This window comes from Marmota monax, unplaced genomic scaffold (genome assembly GCF_021218885.2).
Source record: "Marmota monax isolate L192 unplaced genomic scaffold, Marmota_monax_Labrador192_F-V1.1 WCK01_AAM20220418_F8-fsc00008, whole genome shotgun sequence".
NCBI classification, from domain to species: domain Eukaryota; kingdom Metazoa; phylum Chordata; class Mammalia; order Rodentia; family Sciuridae; genus Marmota; species Marmota monax.
The window spans coordinates 19429048-19452500 of record NW_026694432.1 but is presented as its reverse complement, the minus strand read 5'-3'; the positions used below and the strand labels follow the sequence as shown (position 1 = coordinate 19452500).

The 23453-nt window shown below is 35.9% G+C and overlaps 1 protein-coding gene across 3 annotated transcripts in view; it reads right to left on the bottom strand.

The window, feature by feature from the left end:
* Positions 1-22286, bottom strand: part of Eya3 (EYA transcriptional coactivator and phosphatase 3) — a 105055-nt gene extending 82769 nt beyond the window's left edge. For 2 of the 3 annotated variants that reach the window (XM_046468620.2, XM_046468622.2), the window contains exon 1: positions 22134-22286. The gene's annotated coding sequence lies outside the window, so the exon portion shown is untranslated. The remainder of the gene's footprint in view (positions 1-22133) is intronic. The other variant, XM_046468621.2, reaches the window with a different exon arrangement.
* Between the last annotated feature and the right edge of the window lie 1167 nt (positions 22287-23453).

Genomic DNA, 23453 nt, shown 5'->3' with positions numbered 1-23453 from the left:
TTAAGTTTTGACATTATTTTAACAACAGCTTACATATAACTTGATAAAAATCCAAAAGCACCTAAAATTGTATATTCAAATGTTTATGTAGAAAATTGTTTAAGGACATGTTAAAAATGCTTCTAACAAGAGTGTTCAAGACATTAAGCTAAAATTGAATATAAATTCTGAAATCTTATCTGAACTTTTTCCTCATGAAAAAATTTCAACTTTGAGGAATAACAACTTAAAGAGCAAAGATGCTCCTGTATCCTCAAAAATCTTAAAAGAAACTCATAACAATAATACAGGCAGGAAGATTCATATGATTTTCTTCCTCTTATTTCTCTCATAAGAAATCAAGTTACTTAAACACTGTACACAAACCCAGGGTTGCTTCACTTTATGATTCTGAGCTAAAATATTGAACTTCCAAAAGTTAAAAAATTTGCTATTTGAAGAGAGCTCACATTTGGTTTCACCATTCTAGACAAAATTTTCTCTTGCAAACATAAGAAAACACATAACATAACATGCTACAAGGAACTCATAGTATTGTAGATTGTTGGTGGTCATCATTATTTTAGAGTTGAGGAAATTAAATCCAAGAGATGAAGACACTGGCTCAGAACCTGTTAAGCATCAGAATCAATGGCAGATCCTAAGATTCTGAGCTCCCTTGTCTGAAGCTCTTTCCCCCCTTTACACAGAATTGAGCAAATGGCCCTCCTTTTTGAAAATTATATTCCTAATATTATTACAATAGGCTGCTTATTCCTTTTCTTTCACTAAATTTCTATTCTATGTTACATTTCTTGATCTTAGGGTATAACAAATCTGTAAAGTTTTAAAATGTTTTAAATTTATAAACATGAAACTTCTTTTCCAATGTGTAAGTTGGCACTTGAAGGACCTCCTAAAAATCCAAAAATGAGATACTTTTTAAATTAGTTATAAATTCCCGAGGAGTCTAGCAAAAAACAGTTTGATTTCTCTTTACAATCATAAATCCTTCATTTATTATGTACAGATTTTTATTTACTGCTAGTAAATTAATTTTAACTACAAATTATATTAAAATAAGTTATTATACAATTTCTAGGCAAAAGCAGGCATCATGTTTTCACAAAAACAAAATCTCTCCCAACCCACTAAAACCTGTTACTGGTGAGAGATCCCTACTTCATTATTAATTAGTAATTAATGAGTTCTTTAAAACTATTCCTCTTATGACCCCTATTTATGACTTGTAAATCTGGCAGTTTACAATTCCGTTAAAACACTTCATTTTACCTTGGACCAGGATTCCCGAAAAATCCTTATCTTAAATTTCACAATAACAAAGACAGACCCCTTTAGTCTTCTTTGTATCTAATAGCACACAGCAGGCATTCAAAAGGCTCTTGATTTCTGTAAGTATTTACTCAGAATCAGTTCAATATAAACCTGGCATAGTGGCACATGCATATATAATCCCAATAACTCTGGAGGTTGACACAGGAAGATCACAAGTTCAAGGCCAGCCTCAGCAATTTAGTGAGACCTTGTCTCAAATTTTTTAAAAAAAGGCCTGAAGATATGTGCTCAATCCCCAGAACCAAAAACAAGCAAACAAACAAAAGCCTTCAAAATATTTAGAGGCACAAAAACTCAAATCTTCACTTTTCCCATTTTCATCAGGGATGCCTAAGTCATAACTTTGATTCTTTACAATGTTAAAACTAATTCAAGTAATATCATGTTGAAACCTGTGTTAATTAAAAGTTCCCTTCAAATATAAACAAAGAATAAAATATTTCAAATGAATTTTTTTTTTTTTGTGTGTGTGTGTGGTGCTGGGGATTGAACCCAAGGCCTTGTACATGTGAGGCAAGCACTCTACCAACTGAGCTATATCCCCAACCCCTCAAATGAAATTTTAATGTCACATGAATAATAACAAGGGATCATACAAACTACTTACTCTGGGTTAAGAGCCCTTACATTTCTCCCTTTTAATTGGCTAAAGTTTTTAAATTAAACAAGAAAGAGAATGCAGCAAGAGAAGGAAGAGAGAAGAAAGGCAAGAGGACAGAGAAAGAGGTTTACTGAGGGAGAATCTTCTTCCCCAAACACATACACATAGCTATCACAAAATATATTTCCGGCCAAAGATGGTCCACATTCTAATGTCCAGAGAGGTGAATGGTACCTTATTTTGGAAAAGTGTCTTTGAAGATATAATTAAGGATTTCGAGACAAGATTATTCTGGATTATCTAGGTAGGTCCTAAATGCCATTACAGGTGACCTTATAAAGGAAAGGATATAAATATAATACACAGAGAAGAAAAGGCATGTATAGATGAACAGACTGGAGTGATAACCATCAAGAAATGGCAAGCAGTCTCTTCCAGAAGCTGCTAGAGAAAAGGAACAATTTCCCCTATAGCCTCTGAAGGGAGCGTCACCCTGCTAGCACCTCAGACTTCCAGCCTTCCCAACTTTGAGAGAATTCATTTCTGTTGTTTAAAGCCTCCAAATATGGCCCAGTGACTCAGGAGATTGAAGCAGGAGGATGGCAATTCCAGACCAGCCTCAGCAAATTAGCAAGACCCTGTCTCAAAAAAGGGCTGGGATGTAGCTCAGTAGTAGAGCACCCCTGGGTTCAATCCCTAGTATGGGGGGTTGGGAGGCATGTCCAAGCTTGGTAATTTGTTTGTTATAGCAGACACAGGGAATTAACACATTTAGTGAAAAAATTTGTATTTTTGGTTTGTTTTTTGCTATTACCTCTTTGCCTGGGATTGTTGGCCACCTCCTGGCCATTGAATGAAATACACAAGCTGCGAACAAAGGTGGGAAATGAAGAAAAATATGTAAAGAAAAGAGAACATGAGTGTACATACAGTTAAAAAAGAGCTTCCAAACATTAAGAAAAATGGGATGAACATAAAACAACCAAAAACTTTCCAATTTGCCTCTCTAATAGAACTGTAAAATAACTCCAAAGTTAGCATTCTCCTGCTTTCACTCTGGGTCAAACCCAAATTTAAGCAGTAGAAGAAATACTCAAGTAATAGAATACTTGGCAGTTATGGGTTCTTCATGGATCTTGAGAAGTCTTACAGATATTTCCAATGTCTTGAGAACAAATTCAAGAACCATTACTTATAAGACAGCACTTAATATCGAGAGATACATATATAGATAGATAGATATGTTTTGTGAAATAAATTTACTGCTAGAGTTAAATCTCAAAGATACATGAGTACTCTTTTCTGGTTGCTCTTAACCACCAATCTTAGGCAAACTATGGTACAAGATTAAAGACTATATTTTTCTAACTTGAAGTTCATATTTCGTTTTGAGTTTTACATAACTTTCATATTAGTCACCTTGCCATTCTCCACAAAAGCAGTTACTAAACATTTGTTAATTCTGTAACACTGCTATGCACTGTACTAAGAATATTGATAAAAGCTGGCTTGTAATCCTAGTGACTCAGAAGGTTGAGGAAAGATGAATGTAAATTCAAGGCCAGACTCAGAAATTCAGTGAAACCCTCAGCAACTTAGCAAGATCTTGTCTCAAAATAAAAAAAATAAAAAGGCCTGGAATGTAAATGTAAAATGCCCCTGATTCAATCCCGTGTTTCCAACCCCCATTACACACACAAATTATCTATTGATAAATATGCTTGTGATCCCAGCTACTCCAGAAGCTGAGGCAGGAGGACCACAAGTAAGAGGCCAGCCTGGGCAATTTAGCAAGCTCCACCTCAAAATAAAATTTAAAAATGACTGGGGATGCAGCTCAGTGATAAAGCATTTGCCCAGCATATGCTAGGCCCTGGATTCAATCCTCAAGACCACAAAAATAAACAAACAAACAAACAAATCAAAGGATGGTACTAAATAATCAGAATTCTTGTCATTAGAAAACTATGACTTTTCTACAATAAATGACTTTTTTTTTCGCATGTATTTCTTTCTTTGGAACTATGTTTCTTTTTTGTCTGTCTTGAATAAAGCCCTAAAATTCTTTCTAAACAAAATATCCATAGACTATATTGAGCCAGAAGAAAAACAGTGAAATAGAATCCATAGCATATTATGCCAAGTTATAAAGATGTATTCTGAAAGAAATAATTATTTTTGGTCACTATGTGTCAAAAATTCATGTCAGTGTTGAATATACTATTTAACTTAACACCAAAATGTACATATCAAAACAATGAAAACATAAAGCATTAGCTAATTTCATCAACAAAAGCAAAGTAAATGTGAAGGGTAATATTTAGGGATTTACTAATTTTCTTGGGGGGGAAAAAAAAAAAAAAGCTCCTAATTGAGGCAATTTTCCCAGAGGTTCTTTCTACTGTTTTCTGGTTGCCTAAATAAGAGGATCCAATCTAGAAGCTAGCAATCCCAAACTCTGGAATCTCCTCAATGCAACACAAAAAGAATGATACAAGTTCATTCATCAAAAGAAAAGTACAGCCATAAGCAGAACTGGAGAAGCTGAGACAGGAGAATGAAAGCTCAAGGCCAGCCTCAGCAATTTAATGACACGCCAAGCATTTAGTGAGACTCTGTCTCAAAAAAAAAAAAAAAAAGTACATGATATTCAAAGCACTGTGAGATAGAGAAAACTAAAAAAAGTTTCTTGTAAAATACAGAATCAAACAAGTATCTTATAAAATCAGTTATAACATGTTACAGCCAGAAATTAAAATTAAAATAAAATTACACTAAATGCAAAGTGGTATCCTGAACTGGATTCTGGAATAGTAAAAGGGCACTACAGAAAAAGTAGTGAAATCTGAATAAAGTCTGGAATCTACTAAATAGTAATATATCAATGTTTATTGACAAATGTGCCATGTTTAAGTCAGATGCTAACAAGAGGTGAATTTGATGGGAATAAATGAAGGGTAAAATTTCTATCTTTGAAAGATTTGTGAAAATCTAAAACTTTTCCAAAATGAAAAACTTATTTAAAGATGCTACTAACAAACCTAATAGAATGGCTAAAATAAAACAGACCAAGTGCTGTCAAGGATGTAGAGCAATGAGAACTCTGTACATCTGGAACAATGTACAATTAGAAATTGTACTCTGCTGATAGGAATGTAAAATGGTACAGAGCAACAATTATGGAAAACAGTATGGCAGTTCCTTATAAAGGTAAATATACTTTTACCGTAAAACCCAGTAATCCCACTCAGAGGTATCTACCTAAGTGAAAGGAAATCATTTAGGTAGATATGTTCACATAAAAACCTCTATGCAGTGAGTGTGTTTCAGTGATATATATATATATATATATATATATATATATATATATATATGCCAAAATTTGGAAATAATTCAAATATCCTTCAAACTGGTAAACAGATAAATAATCTGTAGTATAGCCATACAATGGACTACTGCAACACAATTTACAGAACAATTTAGATACATTATGCTAATAGAAGAAGCCAGACTCAAGCCTACATGTTTTAAATTCCATTTATATGACATTCTTTATATGATATTATTACAGGAATATAAAATAGATCAGTGGTTGCCAGAGGATCCAATCTAGAGGCTAGCAATCCCAAACTCTGGATTGCTAGGGATGGAGGAAGAGTAGGCTACAAAGATGCAAAAGGGAAATTTGGGGGGATGATATAACTATTCTGTATCTTCATTGTGGCGGCAGTTACACAATTATAAGCATTTTTGAAACTCACATATGTATGCTTAAAGAAGAATTTTCTGTATGTAAGTTATACCTCAAAAATTATAATGAATTAAATTTTTAGGAAGAAAATCACATATGAAATTGATAAAATTCTATGACTGGCCAGGCATGGTGGCACCAGCAGCTCGGGAGGCTGAAGCAGGAGGTTCACACACAAGCCAGCCTCAGCAATTTAGTGAGGCTCTGAGCAGCTTAGCAAGACTCTGTCTCAAAATAAAAAATAAAAAGGGCTGGAACTCGGGATATGGCTCAGTGGTTAAGCACCCCTGGGTTTAATCTCCAGTACAAAAAAAAAAAAATGACTATAATACAAATAAATAAAGTTATAAACACAGCTGGACCAACAGTTTTTAAGTACAGAGATCTGACATGTTGGCTAAAAATTATAAACAGTTGGGTCAACAGTTTATTTATGAGTACAGAGATTTGAAACACTGGCTAATAAAATTATAAACAAACTTGGATCAACAGTTTATTTATGACTAAAGAGATTTAAAATGTAAACTATATTACCTGATATCATCATAACAGAAGAGTTTTCCATTAGACAGATGACTTAAATAAGGTCAAATTTTATAAATTCTTATTATTTTAAATGTGACTGTAGTGACAGAACAATTCTACCACTTTAAATTATTAGAGACCTATACAACAATCATTCAGAAACAATTACACCTAAAGCAGATATTGATAATCACTTAAAAATAGAAAAACTTAGATTTCTCGACTTCAGAACTGTGAGATAATAAATTTGTTATTTAAGTCACCCAGTCTGTGGTGACAGGGCAAACTAATATAGTTCTCATATTGTCCTTTAGTTCTTTAGATATGGTTTCCTTTAGTTAAAGTCTTTGCCTAGTTAAGTCCAATAACTGGGCTTTCTCAGGGACAGTTTCTATTACTGCTTTATTTCCTAAATATGCGCACATGTTTTATTGTTTCTTTGCAGGTCTTATAAAATAAAACTCTTCTGAAGACCAGGCATAAATAATATAATGTGGACAACTCAAGAAATCAGATTCTCCTTCTATCCAGTATTTGTTGTTGTTACAGCTTATTGTTTCTTTCTTTTAGTAATCTGAACTAATTATAGAAAGTTTGGGTTCTTTGTCATATGTAGTCATTGAAGTCTCTGCCATTAGTTAGTGGTTACCTAAGAGATTTCCTTAGGGTGGCTGGAACCAGTAAGTCTCCCAGTCTGTACTGATTGGCTCCTAACACGTTAGGGCACACCTTTAACATAGTCAAACAGTTTCTAACTGTGTTAGCCTTCACTTGCTGCTTGCATAGAACCTCAAGATCAACCACAATTGACAGCTTAGGGCCTTTTTTGGTCTTTTTTAAGCATATTTATATACAGCCCCACACATATGAACAGTCTTCTAGATTCCCAGAAATCTAACAGTCTTACAAATTCCCTTAAGGTAATCTCATTCCCCAGCTTTTCCTTTCAGGTTTTTGAATTAGCCTGTTGTTTGCCCAACTGTTACTCACCATCACAGGCACTAGAAATATTAAACACTTGCTTTTAATTGTTTTCAGGGAACATTTGGAGGGGATGGGGAGACTGTTTATACTGGGTGACCTTCAAGTCAGGTCAAATATAGTTGGTCTTGTGAATGAAGTCTTTGAAGAAACCAGCAGATTCATAAAATAATGACAATTCTTGAGGAAAGGAGCTTTAAAGAAGCTCCAATTTATTCTGTTCCTTCCATTGGCTAGTTTTTACCAGGCATGAGCTGTCAAGCAAGAGAATGAAATGATCTGATTTACATAGGCTGAATGATATGTGAAGAATAGACTTTAAGGAAATATATACCTTCCCTAGGCAAATTGTTCAATGTGTCTGAAAAGCATTTCCCTGGGCTTTATCCAGGGACAAACAGATGCTCAACACTGAGAGCAAGGGCCAGGAAACTGATGAATTCTCTAGATACTCTTCCATTCTTCATATGTGTCTACTTGGAGTCTGGTACATTTCTGAAACTTCTACATAAACTTTCTGCTGTGAATTCTTCACCTAGTTTCTCCATCAATCCAATCTGTTTCCTATTTTTCAAAAAAAAAAAAAACAACAACATTTAAATCTCATCAGTTGAAGCCAATCTTTCTTGATTTGACATCTTTTGTCATCTTTTAAAAGTTAACATACAGAGCTGGGATTGCGGCTCAGTGGTAGAGCATTCACCCAGCCCGTGTGAGGTGCTGGGTTCAATCCTCAGCACCACATAAAAAATAATAAACAAAATAAAGGTATTTTGGTCAACTATGACTAATAGTTAACATACCTACTTAAAATCCTTAGTACTCATAGTCATGCAGAAGCAGACACAAACATCCAGGCAATCTATACACGGCTGGCCTCCCTTCAAGGTTCCCTTTATAGTGATCCTAAGAGAGGTTTCCAGCTTCTACAAGGCTTCCAACAGCATAAAACACATGTCTATGGCAAAAAAACAAAAAACAAAAAACAAAAAACAACCCATCACCTACACTGCAGATGCCCTGATGTACTTTTGACTGATGACTTTAAGCCATTACCATGCTGGTCTGCTCCCTCCATAAATAAACAGGCCAGCCAACTGACTGTGGTAAAGTTGGTGAATTCTTCTGGCTACTTTATTTGGGAAGCATGACTGACTAACATGTATTGTCAGCTGTAGAGATATTTATAGTAACTTTACACTTAACAGAATACATCAGAACATACTGAGAAAGTTATATATATAGACTATACCAAAATCTTAATAAGAAAGATATTTTATCAGGAATAGAACTATTTTTACAATTTTTAACATTACTTCTTAGAAAATCATCCTTTGAAGTAATAAAAATATCCTTAATAAAAATTAACACAAAATTTTGCCAGCAGTGTTGCATACCTGTAACCCCAGTTTCTTGGGAGGCTGAGTCAGGAGGCTCATAAGCTCAAGGCCAGCCTCACCAATACAGGGAGACTCTGTTTCAGAATAAAAAAATAAAAAGAACTGGGGATGAAGCTCAGTGGGAAGGTGGCCCTGGGTTTAATCTGTAGTACCAAAATAATAATAATACAAACTTTCCATCACAAGTTTTCAATAATAAAATAGAGAGATGAGCTTCACAGGAAAATATTCCAAAACCATAGCAAAAAAAAAAAAAAAAAATACTGAGAAGGGGCTAAGGTTGTAGCTCAGTGGTAGAGCGCTTGCTTTGCATGCATGAGGCACTGGGTTCAATCCTTGGCATCACATAAAAATAAATAAATAAAAATAAAAATATTGTGTCCATCTACGTCTAAAAAATATTTTTAAAAAATATTGAGAAGGAACTGTTTAATCTTAATTTTCCGTTACAAAGTGATCTTAGTAATAGCTCAACAGTTCTACTACATTCCTTCCAGTACTCCTCAGACTTCCCTTCAGTTTTTAGTCATTTGTCAGTCACAGAACATTAGAATTCCTCTAATGTTTAAAGATCCAGACTCCACAGAACTCAAAAACTTGAGAACTTATTTGGAGATTCTAGCAGGGGAGCACAGCTACTCATAACCCCCTCAATCAAAGAATGGTTCTCCTCTATTGGGGAAGGCCATACTCTTTGTCCCAGTGCACAGCTTTGAAAGGAAGACACATGGAGAGGTGACAGAGGAAGGGAATACCCTCCTAGCCAGCCACAACAGCCAAATCAACCCTGGTGATCAATGGGGTGACAGATGTTGCAGCCAGATTACCCTCATGACATCCCAGACTCCACAGAACTCAAAAACTTTGTATCTTCATCCTTTAATCTGTGAAGTCAACATTTTTAATAGGATCACATTATTTTTTATGTGGGTGTTGTAGCCTGGACATGAGATATATTCCAACATAAATATCTTAGAAATGTGTTGCTTCCAGTTATACAGAAAAAAAGTACCACATTTCATCTATTTTCTCACATTCTATATATCTATTTATCTTACCTACATGTCAATCCTATTTGAAATTGAAGAACATCTGAATATTTACTATGTACTATACTAATGGCAAAACTAAATCTTTTGAAATTATATAATTTTTAACTGTCAAAAGAACCACAAATCTAGGTTCAGTTCTCTTACTAATGTTATACTGCTCTAAACTTATTTATTTCTTTGAAAAACCTATAAAACAAAAAAAGCTATCATTCATAGTTTCAGTACTATCAACTCATTATTTTACCTTTTTCAACAAAATTCATCTAGGCAAGAAGCAGATTTGGCAAGCATAAGGAATTTTTAGAGCATAAACTCTGGGAGTGGGCTGGGATTGTGGCTCAGCGGTAGAGTGCTCAATTCGCATATGCGGGACCCTGGGTTCGATCCTCAGCACCACATTAAATAAATAAATAAATAAATGAAATGAAGATAATGTGTCCAACTACAACTAAAAAATAAATATTAAAAAAAAAAAAACCTCTGGGCGCCAGACCACTTAGGTCCATACTAGCTCTGCTATTAATGAATGATATAGGATCTTCTTCTTCTTTTTTTTAATCTAATGTGTTTTTTGAAACATTACCTTCATTTTATTTATTTTTTATTTTGTATGTGTTGCTGAGGATTGAACCTAGTGCCTCACACATGCTAGGCAAGCACTCTACCACTGAGCTACAATCCCATCCCTGGTATAAGATCTTAAAACTAGTTATTTAAATTTCTTAGTCCTCACTTACTTCATTGGTAAAATGTGAATAGTAATAGTGCCTTTCTCATAACTTGTTATAAAGACTGCATAAGTTAATATCTATAAAACTTTTAAAGTAGTGTAAGACACATAATAAGCATGATGTGGTATTTTGGTTTAGATATTAGGTATCCCCCAAAAGCTCAAATATAAGACAATACAAGAAGTTTAGAGGTGAAATGATTGGGTTATGAGAGTCTTAACCTAATTGGTGTATTAATAAATACCCTGATAAGGATTAACTGGGTGATAACTGTAGGCAGGTAGTGTGTAGCTGGAGGAGGTGGGTCCCTGGAGGTGTGCCTTTGGGGTATATATTTTGTCCTTATTGAGCAGAGTTTTGTCTTTGCTTCATGGTAACCACGTCCTGAGCCACTTTCCTCTTCCACACTCTTCTGCGGTAATGTTCTGCTTCACCTTGGGCCCAAAGCAGTGGAGGTGGCCATTTACAAACTGAGACCCCTGAAATGGAGAGCACTAAAAAACTTTTTCTCCACTAAAATTGTTCTTGCTAGGTATATTGGTCACAGCTACAGAAAAACATAGGCTAAACAGAAAAGAAATCTGGTCTTCAGTGAAAATCAACCCATTAACTAGTTCCTATCAGATTTTTTCCAAATGGCAAAATATTAGAACTATCAAGGATAAGGTCCAAATAACAGGAGATTCCTATGAGAAAATAAATAAATTGGGCCTGTACGCCTGATAACTTCTGTCACTTGGCTTTGATTCCAAAACTCTACATAAGAACTTTCCAGCCAGGTCCTAAAGAAAATATGTTTTCAAACTCCTGGGCTTATCATTAAATGTCAATCACATCCTGTTATTCAGCAAATACACAGAACTCATCACAATCACAGTCTCGGGAGATCCAACTGTGAGTCAATACTATTAATAGCTAACATTTATTTATTTATTTTTGAGAGAGAATTTTTAATATTTATTTTTTAGTTCTCGGCGGACACAACATCTTTGTTTGTATGTGGTGCTGAGGATCGAACCCGGGCCACACACATGCCAGGCGAGCGCGCTACCGCTTGAGCCACATCCCCAGCCCCAATAACTAACATTTATAGAATGCTTTTTTAATGGGCCAGGCACTGTTCTAAGTACTTCTCACATAATACTATTTTAATCCTTTCAAAATATCTATAAGATAGATATTATTTAGTATCATCACCATTTTACAGATGAGAAAACTGAGGTAGAAAGATTAATTTGCCCAAGGTTATACATATTTAGTAAGTGACCAACCTGGGATTCAAGCTCAGGCAGGGTAGCTTCAAAGCCTCAACATTCAAACCATAACTTGCCTCATAATGGAACAGCACAGATAACATTATTGATTTTAAAAGCCAAATGAGCTGAAAATGTGTGATATGTCACCAACAGCCAGGTAATGAGAAAATACTGAAAAGAAGGCAAGTTTTCTTTATTCATTCTCTTCTCTCTGATCTCCCAAGTGAGTATGAGTTAATACAAGTAAAGTGTTTTAAATAGTGCCTGGCACATAGTAAGCACTCATTAAGTGTTAAGAGGTGGTACTGGTAAAAATAGTAGAGTATGCCTACTGACCCTGTCTCACTCTAATGGCTAGGACAGACTAGGATAGCTATTGCTATCTCTTTGTCCCTCTGATTTCAAGAAATGAACTAAGACAATAAATAAATGCAGTCTATCATCACAAACCTCAATAATGTTACTTTAGCCTGACCACAAACACAAACTGTTTCACTCCTCATTCCTCTTTTCTTGGTTTACAAAACCTTTGGTGGAGCCAGGAGAAAAATAGAATAAAGCAGCTTTATAACTGCTTGACTAGATGCCAAAAACAGAAGCAAGATTTGTGAAAAGCAACTGAATGGGCCTAAATATTGACTGTTAGATGGAAACTAGCAAAGGATTCTAATGACAGAAGCTTGGTATAAGACTGAATATTTTCAAACTCATAATTCTAGATTACCAGTTTTTATGTGCCTAGATCTGGTAAAGTGATGACAGGAACAGTATCAGGATAATAACACCTCTTTCTCTCAATTGTTTACAATTTTTTAGGCTAAAAGCTTTACGGACAACTTAGTGAGTCCCTAAGCAACTCAGTGAAACCCTTTCTCAAAGTAAAAAGATTTTTAAAAAAGGGGGTGGGGAGGGCACGCACCTGGGGTTGTGGCTCAGTGATTAAGCACCCCTAGGCTCAATCCCCAGTACAAAAGAAAAAAGAAAAAAAAAAAAAAAAAAAACCTTTACAGAATCAGAATCAAAGTACATTTCAGGAAAGAAAACAAGCAAACAAACAACACAAACTAGCAAATCAAGCATTTCAATTCCCAAAAGACAATGTTAGGAAAAAAAACTAGCAGTCACTAGAAATGCTGTTGTACTGCATTATTAAATTATCATAGCAACTTAGTGAATGAAGACCAGCAGTTTTAATGAAATACAATATGACAAAATACAATAAATAATATTTATTTACAATAAAAAATATTAGGAACTTGAGGTATACCTCAGTAGCAGAGTGCTTGTCTAGCGTGCATAAGCCTGAGTTTGATCCCTAGTACTCAAAACAAACAAAAATACATATATACATATTATAATGTACCATCAGTAGTAAAAATAAATATGGTTTCACAAAACTTGTTTCAATTTTAAATACTAATATGTATATATATGAGTACTAACAATGTAAAATGCATCTTATAGTAAGCCATGTTCAAAAAAACTTTAAATCACTTTACCAAAAACAAAAAACTGACCTGTCAAAAAAAATAGGAAAATACCACTTCAAACTATACACAAAGGTTTGGTGGTTCTATAAATTATAGTTTTATTTGAAGAAAGCCTCTGAAAGAGAACAAAAGGGAAAACATCTGTATATGAATCAATAGTTCAAGATTTAGTCCTAAACACACAAAAAATTTCACTTAAAGTAAGTTACCTACACTAAAAATATACTAACAGGAGGGCAGGGGTGTAGCTCAGTGGTAGAGAACTTGCCTAACTTGTATGAGGCCCTGGGTTTGATCAAATACACACACACACACACACACACACACACACCCCTAAAAGGCGATATGGAAATGAGATAAAGCAAATACTTTCAATTCATCTATTTAATGGCCACCAAATATGAGACATGGCTATTCTCTGCCAAGCTCTAGTTCTCCCAAGAACACTTAATCTGTCAGTATTATCTCATCACTGCTACCTAACATATAGCCGAGGAAGACCAAGAAAAAGCAGATTTGAAATTTTCTGCTTTACATTATCACAAATGTTCCCTAAATTTGACATCTTTAAATGTAAAAAAGAAAAATTCAGTAAGGTACCAACACAATGATTATTAGGGTTTTTATAATATAAGACATTTATGTACTATTTCTTTTTTTTTATACCTTTATTTTATTCATTTATTTTTATGTGGTGCTGAGGATGGAACCCAGGGTCTCACACATACGAGGTGAGCACACTACTGCTGAGCCACGAGCCCAGCCCCTTATGTTCTTTCTTATCCTAAATTGTTCTCTAAAGTCTGACATATTCCAAGACAAAAATTCGTACACACGTATTTTTAGATCATGCTGTCGGCAAAGTCAGATTATCAAATTTATATCATCAATCTAGTCAGAAAACATTAATATCACTGTGTTAAAGTTTCCTCTTATTTTGAAAGGGGGAGGAAAGTAACAGATGAAGCTGACCTAAATCTTCTTTAAGTAGTATGGAAACTAAAGCATAAAGTATAATCCACCTAAGAGCTAATCATTCTAAAAGTACTGACCACAACAACCAACCAATTTTCCTAAACTCAGTAATTGCTACATTATTAAATTTCAAATGAAAGAAAACTATTAAGAATTTAAAAGACAAAATAGAATCAAACCCTCTTATAAAAAAGAAAATTGAGCAAAAAGTTGAATGTTTAGGCAAAGGTAAAGGACATCTAAATCCCAACAAGTAAGTCACCACAGCAAAGCTTACTTTTTTCACTTTTCATAACAAAAGCCAAGGGGGGAAAAGTCAAGACAAAAGCTACTATTAAAAAAAACGTGTGGGCTGGGGATGTGGCTCAAGCGGTAGCGCGCTCGCCTGGCATGCGTGCGGCCCAGGTTCGATCCTCAGCACCACATACCAACAAAGATGTTGTGTCCGCCGAAAACTAGAAAATAAATATTAAAAAAAAAAATTTAAAAAATGTGTATTTAATTAATATCTGAATTAATAAGAGAAGTTAACAAGTAAGACTTAAAATAAGTAGTATTTCTAATCAAGTGTTACTCCTTACTAGAATTATAATTTTTCTGTTAACCAGATTCCATGATTCTCAACTCTTCAAAATATTCAGAAAAATAATGTATTATTATCTGAGTACAAGACTAATATAAAATCATCTTCTTCCCCCAGATAGCAATTGAAATGTTTTCATTTGAAATAATAAAGGCACAAAATAATAATACAATATTATTAAGCTCTAAATGGGGGTTATTTGCATTTTTTAGTTTAATGAGGACCTGGTTTTGGAAAAGTTTGGTTTTCTTTTCTTTTTTAAAAATTTATTTATTTATTCTAATTAGGTATATATGACAGCAGAATGCATTTGGATTCATTGTACACAATTGCAAAAGTTTTCTTTTTCCTAAAGTAAAAATAAAAACACTATTACACTAATTAAATATATTACTACATATTACTGTATTTAGGACATGGTAGTCCAAAAAGATGGTGTGATTAACTTTTGCACAAATTTTCAAACCTGGAAATGAGACCAAAGGTAAGTCAGAAATTTCAGTTTCAGCCTTCTGTTATCATACTCAAAAGTTGTTAAATTCATTTGAGAGAACGTTAAGACTTTAGCATTTAAAGACTATTATATATTTAATATTCTGCAGATCAAAGACAGTAAAAACAAATATATGTGTACACACACACATATGTATGAAAACTTTAAGGGAGCATTTTATTAAAAACACTACCTTTTCACTGTATAAGGTCCCAACAACTCAGGAGGCTGAGGCAGGAGGATTGCCAGTCTCAGCAATTTAGCGAGGTCCTAATAAGCAAGTTAGTGAGACCTGACTGAAAATAAAAAATAAAAAGGGCTGGGATGTGGTTCTGAAATACCCCTGGATTCAATCCCCAGAAGCAAAAAACAAAAACAAAAGAACACTACCATTTCTCCAAGAAACTCCAAAGTAATTTCCATAAGATAACAATATTAAGAGGGGGAGGGATTTGATCAGTTTGCTTTCTAATATATGTTTTTTGAAATCAGAGAGAAATACATGTAGTAAAGGTTTACAATTTGTCTTAAGTCACCACTAATAAAAAGATGAGGTAAAACCTTCCTCTAAGGTTCCCAACCAAAAGGAATATTATTTTGTGTTTCAGAGAAATTTGATTTTCTTTAAACCTTAACCTATAAAGAAGTAACTGAAGTAGTAAACCTTTGTACAAAAAAAAATCAGAAAGACTAAATTCAAATTCAAATCTAAATTGTTATTTTGGGGCAAGTTATATAACCTCTGTGTCTTAGTTTCTTCATATATAAATTGAAGATAATAAAAATAGTACTTACTTCATAGGAGTAAGAATTAAAAGAGTTACTACATAGGGCTGGGGAGGAGTGCCTGCCTAGCTCAAATGGGCAATGCCAGTTGATCCCAATAACTAACACACACACACACATACACACACACACACAGTTAAAATAGGTAAACCAAAAATACTTTTACTTTTTTACCACTTCTTTTACTTTTTTACCACTCTGGATTTTTACAGTTCAGTTGTAAAAAAGTTTCCCAAATGAAAATTATTTAATTGTACCTATAAAGAAAGAACATGATTTTATACTTAACTATGATGCAGATTCACACAAAAACCTTAAAACCCACAAATGATGAGAAATCACTGCTTTCAAAGCAACAGAAAATTATAATATCTAACTTAAAAATTACATGCCATCATCGCTATAAAGAAGTGATACTTTTTCTCTGGTCCTCAGCGCTTAAAAAATATATATTTAGGATTATATTTTCTTTTTAGGCACCAGGAGCAAAAAAGAAAAAAAACACTGAGCAATATCCCCAGCCCTTTTACAAAAAAAAAAAAAATTTTTTTTAGTTGTTGATAGACCTTTATTTTATTTATTTATATGTGGTGCTGATAACTGAACCCAGTGCCTCACACATGCCAGGCAAGTACTCTACCGCTGAGCCTCATCCCCAGCCCTCTCCAGCCCTTTTTATTTTTTGAGACAGGGTCTTGCTAAGTTGCTTAGGTCTTAAATTGCTGAGGCTGGCCTTGAACCTGTGATCCTCCTGCCTTAATCTCCTGAGTTGCTGGGATTACAGGTATGTGCCACTGCATCCGGCTAGGATTTTACTTTAATTGTAATTAAGTATTATGTTCTTATATTTAATTCTGAAATGAACAATACGAACAAATTAAGAATTTAAATGCAAGGTGGGTGTGGTAGCAAACTCTGTAATTCCTCCTACTTAGAAGGCTGAGGTGGGAGGATCATTTCAGTTCAAGAGTTCAGGACTAGTCTGGGCAACATGGTGAGATTCTATCTCAATTAAAAAAATTATGATTCAAATATAATTGTCAGTCCTATAGAATGTCATCTAGTTCATTTGACCCTAGCCTAAATATGTATATTGTAATTGACAATATACAAATTATATTTTACTGAAAAAAAATGTATTGCAGGGCTGGGGTTGTAGCTCAGTGGTAGAGTGCTTGCCTCACACGCGTGAAGCACTGGGTTCGATCCTTAGCACCAAATAAAAATAAATAAATAAAATAAAGATACTGTGTCCATCAACATCTAAAAAACATTTTAAAAAATGTATTGCAGGGCTGGGGTTGTGGCTCAGTGGTGGAGCACTTGCCTCATACAGGGGAGGCATTGGGTTCAATCCTCAGCACTACATATAAATAAATAAATAAAGATGTTGTGTTCATCACTAATAATAATAATAAGTATTGCAAAGATACAATAGTTATTGATAATTATTTTCTAGGGAGGAAAAAAAAACCTAGACGTAGCTGGTACAAACATTAATAACCAAGCTTAAAAGTGCATCCAACACTACCTGTAGTAAGATCTTTTTTTTTTTTTTTTGGTACTGAGGACTGAACTCAAGGACCACTGAGCCACATCCCCAGCCCTATTTTATATTTTATTTAGAGACAGGGTCTCACTGAGTTGCTTAGTACCTTGCTTTTGCTGAGGCTGGTTTTGAACTCGCAATCCTCCTGTCTCAGCCTCCAGAGCGGCTGGAATCACAGGTGTGCACTCGGCTTGTAGTAAGATCTTTAAGATTTTAAATGCTGACTGCCTTGGGCTGATCTGTTAACTTATTCACAATAAGTCAGTATTACTTAAACTATACATTTCCTTTTCTGATTCAAAATGTTTTAAGGGGAAAACAGTAAAGACAAATGAAATCCTGTTTTATGTTTGTTTTTTTTTTAATTTACCATGAATAACAGAAAATATCTTAATTAATTCTATTTTTAATAGGTAGCTATCTTAGGACTTAGTTGATGGGACTTAAAAAAATCAGGATGATGATATGTTCCATTATTTATTGTTTTCTGACAGCAAAGCACACCTATCAATAGAATAATTTGAGCCATACCTACTATACAGGAGCATGCACTTGTATTTTATTCAGAAGATAAAGTCCACTTATTTTATTTTCTACTTTACTATAAATATAACAATTCAACTCTTTGGTATAAACCAATTAGATGACATATTGCAAGAAGAAACTGTTCCTAATATTTTAAAATATATATATTTCTATTTGAGCTCTTCTTCCATTTAAATCATGCATGAGCTAAAATATCCTCTAGTTATATGTAGTACACAAAAATCTTTCAAAAGAGGATGAAGTCATGAAGCAGCTTAGGCAGATCACAAAAACCACAATACAGCAAGGTACAAACGGTAAGGACATGTTGGAGGTATATTTTGTTTTCTAAATATTTAAAGCTGTATTTTCCTTAAAACACATCACAGGAGGGCAGCAGAATAGAATAGACAATATGATTGATGTATGTACATTCCATGTATATATTATATGTCAAAATACATTCTGCTGTCATGTATGACTAAAATAAACAAATAAATAAAAATTAAAAACAAAAAACACATCATAGGGTCCAAGGACAAAAATTAAAAGATGTAAGATGAAGTACAGTACTAAAAAGATGGTAAAAAAATAACCAAAAATTTATCAACTCAAAATAAACAACTAATATGCAGAAATGTATTTTTTTAGTCGTCAATGGACCTTTGTTGAGAGCCACAGCAGAAGAGGCCCCAGCAAACTTCCAGCTGCCAGCAAACTTCCAGCTGCTGGCTGATGATTGGCTCACAGCAGCCCCAGCAACATCTAGCTGATTGGCTCCTCTGCAGTGATGCTCATTGGGCTGTTTCCCTGCCCTTTCAAACCACTGAGCTGCTCATTGGGGGACTTTTTTGGCTCCGCCCACGTGACCCAGCCAATCGGCCTCAAGAGCAGGAGGATTGTGGGAGGTGGAGAGAAGCTTGTGGGGGAGAGAGAGGCTTGTGGAAAGCCGGTGGTGGCAGTTGAGGCTCTGAGGGTTTTTCCTGAGAGGCTGTTTTGTTTGGCATGTGTGGTTCTAAAAATAAAGTTAGTTTCTTTTGACAAGTGGCTCCTGATTGTGCCCAGCCAGACTGCGGCAGACCTTTATTTATATGCAGTGCTGAGAATCGAACCCAGTTCTCACACATGCTAGGCACGCGCTCTACCACTGAGTCACAGTGCCAGCCCCAAAAATGTGTTTTAAATTAAGCTCCTGAATTTACAAACTAAGACTTTACCAAACTAAGTTAGAAATGTCTATAGAAAACTAACAGTGAGCCTGGCACAGTGGCATACACCTATAATTCCAGCCACTCCTAGAGCAGAGGCCAGCCTGGAGTACCTAATGAGTGAGACCCAGTCTCAAAAAGAGCTGGGAATGTAGCTCAGTGACAGAGTGCAGGGATGGGGGGTGACACAGGTACTAAGCTGTCTCCAGTGATTTGGAAGGGGCTGGTAGTTAGGTAAGAGGCGCAGGCTTCTCAATAAACAGTCTAGTGTTCTAGACTAAGACCAGCAGCACAAAAACTGCTACAGTGAGAATGTAGAATGCTCACTTCACTTCATGGGTTTTATGCAGAATTTATATCATAATAGGCCAAAGTCATTTCAGAAGACAAAAGAGAAAGAGAATCCTAAAACTTTTCTATTTCTACTTCTGCACAAAACAGTTTCCTTCCCTAGTCCCTCTTTAAAGGCAAAATGATTTTGGCACAGATTAAAAATCTGTGTCATAGATTTCTGATCCTAATAGCTTCATTCCTATGACATAAACATTTGAAATGACCAATTAAATAATATACTGTGTTCTCCATCCTACAGCTTCTGATAAAATTAAAATTCATTACTCTAGTGAGTGAATATACAGGACTTCTTTACTTAAAAACAAACAAAAAATCTTGGGCCTGAAAAGTGGCGCACACCTGGAATCCCAGAGACTCAGAAGGCATCCAAAATTTGAAAATGGCATCAGCAACTTAGAGAGACCCTGTCTCAAAAATAAAATTTAAACGACTGGGGGTATAATTCAGTGGTATAGGACCCCTGGGTTCAATCCCTAGTACTGGGGTTGAAGGTTGCCTTGGGAAAAAATATCAATTCTTTTAAGCCCTGATTTCCTTATGGGTAAAATGAAGGGTATGTTTGAACTCTGTGGTTTCCTGAAACTGTAAACTGGAGAAATCTATATAGGTTTAAACTTAGTCATGCTCAAGAAATACAAAGTTCCGAAATGAGAATGGAAGAAAGATGGTCTGGCATCAACACAAATATGGGTCTATCTACAGAGTTGCCATGGCTTTGGGGAACAATATTCACAAACCTAGAGGTAAGGAAGCAAATGGAGTTAGCCATACTCATTAGGGTTAGGTTTTTAAAGATGGGAAATGATGGCCAGTTGAAAACAAATAAAAGCTAGTTTCCAGTGCAGATGCTGGGGAGGACGTACAAATTTCTAATGGGCTTCTCTCAGCAGTTACATTTTGATAGCCAACCAAAAGGGTTATTCTTTGTGGCATCTAGCCTAAGGAGGCCAAGTTCCAAAGTCCTTTGCTAAAAATAAGCAAAGGTAAAGCCCAATTTTAGAATAAATTAAGGTCTATTTTGCACACTCATATGTATATGTATCATGTAATAAGGGAGAACTCCGCCAACAGAAAAGCAGATACTAATGTTGTATTTGTTCTGTTCACATTTAAATACTAAATTTTAGAGTGTAATTTATATGATTACAGAAACTGATCACACACAAATGAAAACCTTTGCAATCAAATGCTAGACATACATCATTAACGCAACAAAAATAAAAATTATCCAACTCCTGTACCTCAAAATGTACCTTAGACAACAAAATTTGAGAAATAGGATACCAGCCATCATTAAATCCAGTTCTTTCATGTTATAGATAATTTAAAACCTCCAAAGAAATTTAAGATAGATGACAGGCCTCAAAGTGAAAAAAAGATATTTTTAAGACTAAGGTGGTAGTGATAAAGAAAAAACACGTTAGAACATTTTAATATGAAAATTATTGTAATATGTGACTTACGAAGAAGAAAAACAGAAAACACATTAATATGATAAAAATGACAAAAAATGTATAAGAAGCAAATATAAGGATACATATCTGCATACTGCATTCAAGTAAAATTACTTTGAAATTACCATAGTGAACTCTTTCGTCGTGGCAGTCACAAAAAGACATAAAAATTTTTGACAATAAACCTAAGTTTGAGGCTAACAATCTCCCACAAACTCCTTCTTCTGTCATAGCACTGTCTGCAAAGTAAAGCTCATGCAGTACAAGAACTGACCGTCCCAGAACATCCGCATTTTTGCCTCAGCTGTGCACATCCACTCTCCTGGGATAGCGAACACAAAACTGACAGAACTTCCTCATGACTTGTCAATTAACAAGATCACACAAGCCCAACCGCCAGCAGAACCGTGTGCCTGCCACCTGTTAGCTGCTCTTGAGAGAGCCCCAAAACCGAGCTCCAGCAAAGCACTGGGAACGCCTTTGTTGTTCTCTTAACTACGGAAGCTACCAGAGTTCAGTCTAACCCCGCGCCTGAAAGCAAAACTTCCCCCAGGATGGGCAAGTCTTCCAAGGTTGGGGCTTTGACAAAGCCCTCCTGTAGCTACGGCGAAGCACAAATGTCATCTGCTAGTCCCAGAAGGGGGTAAGGGTCAAAGGTGAGGAAAGTTGGGAGATGGATATCTAGGATTCTAAGAAAAGCTCAGTTTCGCGGGGGAGGAGGATGAGCACAACGAGGAGGTGGGCCGTCCCGCTGGGTGAAAGAACAGTGAAATCCCGGCTCAGGGGTCGGGGAAGAAAGGTGCTAAAACGAGACTAAGAGGAAAACGGAGAGACAGTGGATCAGGCGAAAGACAAGAAACCGAGTTTAAAAGGGATGGTTAGGCTGAGGAAAGAAAGGCTAAACTGAGGTGAAAGAGGCGAGGCCAGCGTGAAGGAAAGGGCCGAGATGAAGGAAGCATAGCAGAGACAAGGAACAGGCAGAGAGACCCCCACCCACAAGGTCCAAGGCAGAACTCTTGACCCGTCTTCCTACAGGATGTATTCGACTGACTGCGCTCAGACCCTATCGGCAGCGGAGACTCACCCAAAGGCTGCAGAAGCCCCACAACAAGACATGGGGACCGGTCCAGACCCACGGTAGAACCAGCACAGTGGAGGAAACCGCGGCGTTAGCGTAACCCGGATGCGCATCCTTAGGAACCGGAAGTAAGCGACCAGGGTCACCTCGCAATCCACACCCGGTTCGGACCAGAAGCCCCTGGGCGCTTGTGTTGGGCCTCTGGGGGCGGGGAAGTGCTTAGACCCTGCCCACTCCGCGGCCCTGGCGAGCCCCGCCCCTGGTCACGCCCAGTTCGGCGCCCTCGAGTCAAGTAGCGAAGGCTGAGCTGATCCTAGCTGCACTGCTAAGCCACAGTAACCAGTTAAGGAGTACTACAGCCCTCTTTTTCAAGGAGGTCTTTTTAAAATGCGCGTCATCCCTGCCTCCCTAAAGGGAACGTGAGGAGAAATGCTGGATTTAGAAAAACTGTGGGAGTTAGAATGGGTGGGAAGTTCGGGAAGACGCTTGGAGGCTGGACCAAGATGATCTTTTTTATGCCCATAGTTTATTCCTAATATTGCATTGAGCTTACAGTTAACCTCAGTTCATGCACATTGTCTTCAGAAGCAAAATTTTTAAATTCTTCGTTAATTTTACATTACAACCCAAATATGGACAAAGCGCAAGGTTGAATTCAGGTTTTGTGGAGATCCGAAGTATATTCAATTTAGGAGACCCTCTTTAAGAAAAAGAATCCAAAATTACACACACAGTATTAGATATAGAAGTGAGTTTTTTTATAATAAGAGAAGAAATCACATTTTTTTTAACTCACAAATTAAAAATCGAGAAAAAAGCTCGGTGTGGTGGTACATACCTGTAATCCCAGCTACTCAGGAGGTTGAGGCAGTTCTGGGCCAGACTGTCCTGTCTCAAAAATAAAAAGGGCTGGGGATGTAGCCCAGAAGTACAGTGCCCCTTGGATTTGATCCCCAGTACCACCAGTAAATAAACAAATAAATAAATATTTTAAAATCCAGAGGAAAACCAATACTTTATTATCTTAGTGCTTCTTATATCTCTCAAATACATTTATCTACACTTTTTGGCTGTATACTAATTCCTCACCTCTTTTAATGACAATTTACTAAGAAACATCATTTGGTAAGATCCTTCACTCCTCTTTCTCACACCCCACATCTAATTCATCAGCATCATCTATACGAGCTACTTTCAAAAATCTGTCCAGAATCTGTCCATTTACTGTCTCTGTTATTATAAGCCACAAACTGTGACTCTGAGCATCCTATTTATACCCTTGCCCTCCCACATCTGTTAACACAGTAGCGATGATTGGAGTTCAAT